A 10,105-nucleotide genomic window follows, 5' to 3' on the forward strand; every position below is an offset into this window, starting at 1 on the left:
TGGACACACGACTGGAGACACGACTGGAGACACGACTGGACACACGACTGGACACACGACTGGAGACACGACTGGAGACACGACTGGAGACACGGCTGGAGACACGACTGGAGACACGGCTGGAGACACGGCTGGAGACACGACTGGAGACACGACTGGAGACACGGCTGGAGACACGACTGGAGACACAACTGGAGACACGGCTGGAGACACGGCTGGAGACACGACTGGAGACACAACTGGACACACGACTGGAGACACGACTGGACACAAGCCTGGACACACGGCTGGAGACACGGCTGGAGACACGACTGGAGACACAACTGGACACACGACTGGAGACACAACTGGACACACGACTGGAGACACGGCTGGAGACACGACTGGACACACGACTGGAGACACAACTGGACACAAGCCTGGACACACGGCTGGAGACACAACTGGACACACGACTGGAGACACGGCTGGAGACACGACTGGACACACGACTGGAGACACAACTGGACACAAGCCTGGACACACGGCTGGAGACACGACTGGAGACACGGCTGGAGACACAACTGGACACACGACTGGAGACACGGCTGGAGACACGACTGGAGACACAACTGGACACACGACTGGAGACACGACTGGACACAAGCCTGGACACACGGCTGGAGACACGGCTGGAGACACGACTGGAGACACAACTGGACACACGGCTGGAGACACAACTGGACACACAAATGGAGACACAACTGGAGACACGACTAGAGACACAACTGGACACGTGACTGGAGACACGGCTGGAGACACGACTGGACACACGACTGGAGACACGACTGGAGACACGGCTGGAGACAAGACTGGAGACACGGCCTGAGACACGACTGGAGACACGACTGGAGACAAGACTGGAGACACGGCTGGAGACAAGACTGGAGACAAGACTGGAGACACGGCTGGAGACACAACTGGAGACACGGCTGGAGACACGACTGGAGACAAGACTGGAGACACGACTGGAGACACGGCTGGAGACACGACTGGACACACGGCTGGACACAAGCCTGGACACACGGCTGGAGACACAACTGGACACACCACTGGAGACACGACTGGAGACACGACTGGAGACACAACTGGAGACACGACTGGAGACACGACTGGACACACGACTGGAGACACGACTGGAGACACGGCTGGAGACACGGCTGGAGACACGGCTGGACACACGACTGGAGACACGGCTGGAGACACGGCTGGAGACACGACTGGAGACACGACTGGAGACACGACTGGACACACGACTGGAGACACGACTGGAGACACGACTGGACACACGACTGGAGACACGACTGGAGACACGACTGGACACACGACTGGAGACACGACTGGAGACACGACTGGAGACACGGCTGGAGACACAACTGGAGACACGACTGGAGACACGACTGGAGACACGGCTGGAGACACGACTGGAGACACAACTGGAGACACGACTGGAGACACGACTGGAGACACGGCTGGAGACACGACTGGAGACACAACTGGAGACACGGCTGGAGACACGGCTGGAGACACGACTGGAGACACAACTGGACACACGACTGGAGACACGACTGGACACAAGCCTGGACACACAACTGGACACAAGCCTGGACACACGGCTGGAGACACAACTGGACACACGACTGGAGACACGGCTGGAGACACGACTGGACACACGACTGGAGACACAACTGGACACAAGCCTGGACACACGGCTGGAGACACGACTGGAGACACGGCTGGAGACACAACTGGACACACGACTGGAGACACGGCTGGAGACACAACTGGACACACGACTGGAGACACAACTGGACACACGACTGGAGACACGGCTGGAGACACGACTGGACACACGACTGGACACAAGCCTGGACACACGGCTGGAGACACAACTGGACACACCACTGGAGACACGGCTGGAGACACGGCTGGAGACACAACTGGACACACGACTGGAGACACGACTGGAGACACGACTGGAGACACGGCTGGAGACAAGACTGGAGACACGGCTGGAGACACAACTGGAGACATGGCTGGACACACGGCTGGAGACACGACTGGAGACACGACTGGAGACAAGACTGGAGACACGGCTGGAGACAAGACTGGAGACACGACACACGACTGGAGACACGGCTGGAGACACGACTGGAGACACGACTGGAGACAAGACTGGAGACACGGCTGGAGACACAACTGGAGACACAACTGGAGACAAGACTGGAGACACGACTGGAGACACGGCTGGACACACGGCTGGACACAAGCCTGGACACACGGCTGGAGACACAACTGGACACACCACTGGAGACACGACTTGAGACACGGCTGGACACACAACTGGACACACAAATGGAGACACAACTGGACACACGACTGGAGACACGACTGGAGACACGGCTGGAGACACGGCTGGAGACACGGCTGGAGACACAACTGGAGACACGACTGGAGACACGACTGGAGACACGACTGGACACACGACTGGAGACACGGCTGGACACACGACTGGAGACACGGCTGGAGACACGACTGGAGACACGACTGGAGACACAACTGGAGACACGGCTGGAGACACGGCTGGAGACACAACTGGAGACACGACTGGAGACACGACTGGACACACAACTGGAGACACGGCTGGAGACGCGACTGGACACACGACTGGAGACACAACTGGAGACACGACTGGGGACACGACTGGAGACACAACTGGAGACACGACTGGAGACACGACTGGAGACACGACTGGACACACGACTGGAGACACGGCTGGAGACACGGCTGGACACACGGCTGGAGACACGACTGGACACACGACTGGAGACACGACTGGAGACACGGCTGGAGACACAACTGGAGACACGGCTGGAGACACGGCTGGAGACACGACTGGAGACACGGCTGGAGACACGACTGGAGACACAACTGGACACACGGCTGGAGACACAACTGGACACACCACTGGAGACACGACTGGAGACACAACTGGACACATGACTGGAGACACGGCTGGACACACAACTGGACACACAAATGGAGACACAACTGGACACACGACTGGAGACACGACTGGAGACACAACTGGACACATGACTGGAGACACGGCTGGAGACACGACTGGAGACACGACTGGAGACACGACTGGACACACGACTGGAGACACGACTGGAGACACGGCTGGAGACAAGACTGGAGACACGGCCTGAGACACAACTGGAGACACAACTGGAGACACGGCTGGAGACACGACTGGAGACACGACTGGAGACAAGACTGGAGACACGGCTGGAGACACAACTGGAGACACGGCTGGAGACACGACTGGAGACAAGACTGGAGACACGGCTGGAGACACGACTGGAGACAAGACTGGAGACACGACTGGAGACACGACTGGAGAAACAACTTGAGACACGGCTGGAGACACAACTGGAGACACGGCTGGAGACACGACTGGAGACAAGACTGGAGACACGGCTGGAGACACAACTGGAGACACGACTGGAGACAAGACTGGAGACACAACTGGAGACACGGCTGGAGACACGACTGGACACACGGCTGGACACAAGCCTGGACACACGGCTGGAGACACAACTGGACACACCACTGGAGACACGACTGGAGACACGACTGGAGACACAACTGGAGACACGACTGGAGACACGACTGGACACACGACTGGAGACACGACTGGAGACACGGCTGGAGACACAACTGGAGACACGACTGGAGACACGGCTGGAGACACGACTGGAGACACGACTGGAGACACGGCTGGAGACACGGCTGGAGACACGACTGGAGACACAACTGGACACACGACTGGAGACACGACTGGACACAAGCCTGGACACACGGCTGGAGACACGGCTGGAGACACGACTGGAGACACAACTGGACACACGGCTGGAAACACGGCTGGAGACACGACTGGAGACACAACTGGACACACGACTGGAGACACAACTGGACACACGACTGGAGACACGGCTGGAGACACGACTGGACACACGACTGGACACAAGCCTGGACACACGGCTGGAGACACAACTGGACACACCACTGGAGACACGACTGGAGACACGGCTGGAGACACAACTGGACACACGACTGGAGACACGGCTGGAGACACAACTGGACACACGACTGGAGACACGGCTGGAGACACAACTGGACACACGACTGGAGACACAACTGGACACACGACTGGAGACACGGCTGGAGACACAACTGGACACACGACTGGAGACACGACTGGAGACACGACTGGAGACACGGCTGGAGACACAACTGGACACACGACTGGAGACACGACTGGAGACACGACTGGAGACACGGCTGGAGACAAGACTGGAGACACGGCTGGAGACACGACTGGACACACGACTGGACACACCACTGGAGACACGACTGGAGACACGGCTGGAGACACAACTGGACACACGACTGGAGACACGACTGGAGACACGACTGGAGACACGGCTGGAGACAAGACTGGAGACACGGCTGGAGACACAACTGGAGACACGGCTGGACACACGGCTGGAGACACGACTGGAGACACGACTGGAGACAAGACTGGAGACACGGCTGGAGACAAGACTGGAGACACGACACACGACTGGAGACACGGCTGGAGACACGACTGGAGACACGACTGGAGACAAGACTGGAGACACGGCTGGAGACACAACTGGAGACACAACTGGAGACAAGACTGGAGACACGACTGGAGACACGACTGGAGACACGACTGGAGACACAACTGGAGACACGACTGGAGACACGACTGGAGACACGACTAGACACACGACTGGAGACACGACTGGAGACACGACTGGACACACGACTGGAGACACGACTGGAGACACGACTGGACACACGACTGGAGACACGGCTGGAGACACGGCTTGACACACGGCTGGAGACACGGCTGGAGACACGGCTGGAGACACAACTGGAGACACGGCTGGAGACACGGCTGGAGACACGACTGGAGACACGGCTGGAGACACGGCTGGAGACACGACTGGAGACACAACTGGACACACGACTGGAGACACGACTGGACACAAGCCTGGACACACGGCTGGAGACACGGCTGGAGACACGACTGGAGACACAACTGGACACACGGCTGGAGACACAACTGGACACACGACTAGAGACACAACTGGACACGTGACTGGAGACACGGCTGGAGACACGACTGGAGACACGACTGGAGACACGACTGGACACACGACTGGAGACACGACTGGAGACACGGCTGGAGACAAGACTGGAGACACGGCCTGAGACACGACTGGAGACACGACTGGAGACAAGACTGGAGACACGGCTGGAGACAAGACTGGAGACAAGACTGGAGACACGGCTGGAGACACAACTGGAGACACGGCTGGAGACACGACTGGAGACAAGACTGGAGACACGGCTGGAGACACAACTGGAGACACGACTGGAGACAAGACTGGAGACACGACTGGAGACACGGCTGGAGACACGACTGGACACACGGCTGGACACAAGCCTGGACACACGGCTGGAGACACAACTGGACACACCACTGGAGACACGACTGGAGACACGACTGGAGACACAACTGGAGACACGACTGGAGACACGACTGGACACACGACTGGAGACACGACTGGAGACACGGCTGGAGACACGGCTGGAGACACGGCTGGACACACGGCTGGAGACACGGCTGGAGACACGACTGGAGACACGACTGGAGACACGACTGGACACACGACTGGAGACACGACTGGAGACACGACTGGACACACGACTGGAGACACGACTGGAGACACGACTGGACACACGACTGGACACACGACTGGAGACACGACTGGAGACACGACTGGAGACACGGCTGGAGACACGACTGGAGACACGGCTGGAGACACGGCTGGAGACACAACTGGAGACACGACTGGAGACACGACTGGAGACACGGCTGGAGACACGACTGGAGACACAACTGGAGACACGGCTGGAGACACGGCTGGAGACACGACTGGAGACACAACTGGACACACGACTGGAGACACGACTGGAGACACAACTGGACACACGACTGGAGACACGGCTGGAGACACGACTGGACACACGACTGGAGACACAACTGGACACAAGCCTGGACACACGGCTGGAGACACAACTGGACACACGACTGGAGACACGGCTGGAGACACGACTGGACACACGACTGGAGACACAACTGGACACAAGCCTGGACACACGGCTGGAGACACGACTGGAGACACGGCTGGAGACACAACTGGACACACGACTGGAGACACGGCTGGAGACACAACTGGACACACGACTGGAGACACAACTGGACACACGACTGGAGACACGGCTGGAGACACGACTGGACACACGACTGGACACAAGCCTGGACACACGGCTGGAGACACAACTGGACACACCACTGGAGACACGACTGGAGACAAGACTGGAGACACGGCTGGAGACAAGACTGGAGACACGACACACGACTGGAGACACGGCTGGAGACACGACTGGAGACACGACTGGAGACAAGACTGGAGACACGGCTGGAGACACAACTGGAGACACAACTGGAGACAAGACTGGAGACACGACTGGAGACACGACTGGAGACACGGCTGGAGACACAACTGGAGACACGACTGGAGACACGGCTGGAGACACGACTGGAGACACGACTGGAGACACGGCTGGAGACACGGCTGGAGACACGACTGGAGACACAACTGGACACACGACTGGAGACACGACTGGACACAAGCCTGGACACACGGCTGGAGACACGGCTGGAGACACGACTGGAGACACAACTGGACACACGGCTGGAAACACGGCTGGAGACACGACTGGAGACACAACTGGACACACGACTGGAGACACAACTGGACACACGACTGGAGACACGGCTGGAGACACGACTGGACACACGACTGGACACAAGCCTGGACACACGGCTGGAGACACAACTGGACACACCACTGGAGACACGACTGGAGACACGGCTGGAGACACAACTGGACACACGACTGGAGACACGGCTGGAGACACAACTGGACACACGACTGGAGACACGGCTGGAGACACAACTGGACACACGACTGGAGACACAACTGGACACACGACTGGAGACACGGCTGGAGACACGACTGGACACACGACTGGAGACACGACTGGAGACACGACTGGAGACACGGCTGGAGACAAGACTGGAGACACGGCTGGAGACACAACTGGAGACACGGCTGGAGACACGACTGGAGACACGACTGGAGACAAGACTGGAGACACGGCTGGAGACAAGACTGGAGACACGACACACGACTGGAGACACGGCTGGAGACACGACTGGAGACACGACTGGAGACAAGACTGGAGACACGGCTGGAGACACAACTGGAGACACAACTGGAGACAAGACTGGAGACACGACTGGAGACACGACTGGAGACACGACTGGAGACACGACTGGAGACACGACTGGAGACACGACTGGACACACGACTGGAGACACGACTGGAGACACGACTGGACACACGACTGGAGACACGGCTGGAGACACGGCTGGACACACGGCTGGAGACACGGCTGGAGACACAACTGGACACACGACTGGAGACACGGCTGGAGACACGGCTGGAGACACGACTGGAGACACAACTGGACACACGACTGGAGACACGACTGGACACAAGCCTGGACACACGGCTGGAGACACGGCTGGAGACACGACTGGAGACACAACTGGACACACGGCTGGAGACACAACTGGACACACCACTGGAGACACGACTGGAGACACGGCTGGACACACAACTGGACACACAAATGGAGACACAACTGGACACGTGACTGGAGACACGGCTGGAGACACGACTGGAGACACGACTGGAGACACGACTGGACACACGACTGGAGACACGACTGGAGACACGGCTGGAGACAAGACTGGAGACACGGCCTGAGACACGACTGGAGACACGACTGGAGACAAGACTGGAGACACGGCTGGAGACAAGACTGGAGACAAGACTGGAGACACGGCTGGAGACACAACTGGAGACACGGCTGGAGACACGACTGGAGACAAGACTGGAGACACGGCTGGAGACACAACTGGAGACACGACTGGAGACAAGACTGGAGACACGACTGGAGACACGGCTGGAGACACGACTGGACACACGGCTGGACACAAGCCTGGACACACGGCTGGAGACACAACTGGACACACCACTGGAGACACGACTGGAGACACGACTGGAGACACAACTGGAGACACGACTGGAGACACGACTGGACACACGACTGGAGACACGACTGGAGACACGGCTGGAGACACGGCTGGAGACACGGCTGGACACACGACTGGAGACACGGCTGGAGACACGGCTGGAGACACGACTGGAGACACGACTGGAGACACGACTGGAGACACGACTGGACACACGACTGGAGACACGACTGGAGACACGACTGGACACATGACTGGAGACACGACTGGAGACACGACTGGACACACGACTGGACACACGACTGGAGACACGACTGGAGACACGACTGGAGACACGGCTGGAGACACGACTGGAGACACGACTGGAGACACGACTGGAGACACGACTGGAGACACGGCTGGAGACACGACTGGAGACACAACTGGAGACACGGCTGGAGACACGGCTGGAGACACGACTGGAGACACAACTGGACACACGACTGGAGACACGACTGGACACAAGCCTGGACACACGGCTGGAGACACGGCTGGAGACACGACTGGAGACACAACTGGACACACGACTGGAGACACAACTGGACACACGACTGGAGACACGGCTGGAGACACGACTGGACACACGACTGGAGACACAACTGGACACAAGCCTGGACACACGGCTGGAGACACGACTGGAGACACGGCTGGAGACACAACTGGACACACGACTGGAGACACGGCTGGAGACACAACTGGACACACGACTGGAGACACAACTGGACACACGACTGGAGACACGGCTGGAGACACGACTGGACACACGACTGGACACAAGCCTGGACACACGGCTGGAGACACAACTGGACACACCACTGGAGACACGACTGGAGACACGGCTGGAGACACAACTGGACACACGACTGGAGACACGACTGGAGACACGACTGGAGACACGGCTGGAGACAAGACTGGAGACACGGCTGGAGACACAACTGGAGACATGGCTGGACACACGGCTGGAGACACGACTGGAGACACGACTGGAGACAAGACTGGAGACACGGCTGGAGACAAGACTGGAGACACGACACACGACTGGAGACACGGCTGGAGACACGACTGGAGACACGACTGGAGACAAGACTGGAGACACGGCTGGAGACACAACTGGAGACACAACTGGAGACAAGACTGGAGACACGACTGGAGACACGGCTGGACACACGGCTGGACACAAGCCTGGACACACGGCTGGAGACACAACTGGACACACCACTGGAGACACGACTTGAGACACGGCTGGACACACAACTGGACACACAAATGGAGACACAACTGGACACACGACTGGAGACACGACTGGAGACACGGCTGGAGACACGGCTGGAGACACGGCTGGAGACACAACTGGAGACACGACTGGAGACACGACTGGAGACACGACTGGAGACACGGCTGGACACACGACTGGAGACACGGCTGGAGACACGACTGGAGACACGACTGGAGACACAACTGGAGACACGGCTGGAGACACGACTGGACACACAACTGGAGACACGGCTGGAGACGCGACTGGACACACGACTGGAGACACGACTGGAGACACGACTGGGGACACGACTGGAGACACAACTGGAGACACGACTGGAGACACGACTGGAGACACGACTGGACACACGACTGGAGACACGGCTGGAGACACGGCTGGACACACGGCTGGAGACACGACTGGACACACGACTGGAGACACGACTGGAGACACGGCTGGAGACACAACTGGAGACACGGCTGGAGACACGGCTGGAGACACGACTG

The sequence above is a fragment of the Eucyclogobius newberryi genome, unplaced genomic scaffold (assembly GCF_026437365.1).
Source record: "Eucyclogobius newberryi isolate DKJ021-1_F unplaced genomic scaffold, fEucNew1.0.hap1 SCAF_2, whole genome shotgun sequence".
In the NCBI taxonomy this organism is placed as follows: Eukaryota; Metazoa; Chordata; class Actinopteri; order Gobiiformes; family Gobiidae; genus Eucyclogobius; species Eucyclogobius newberryi.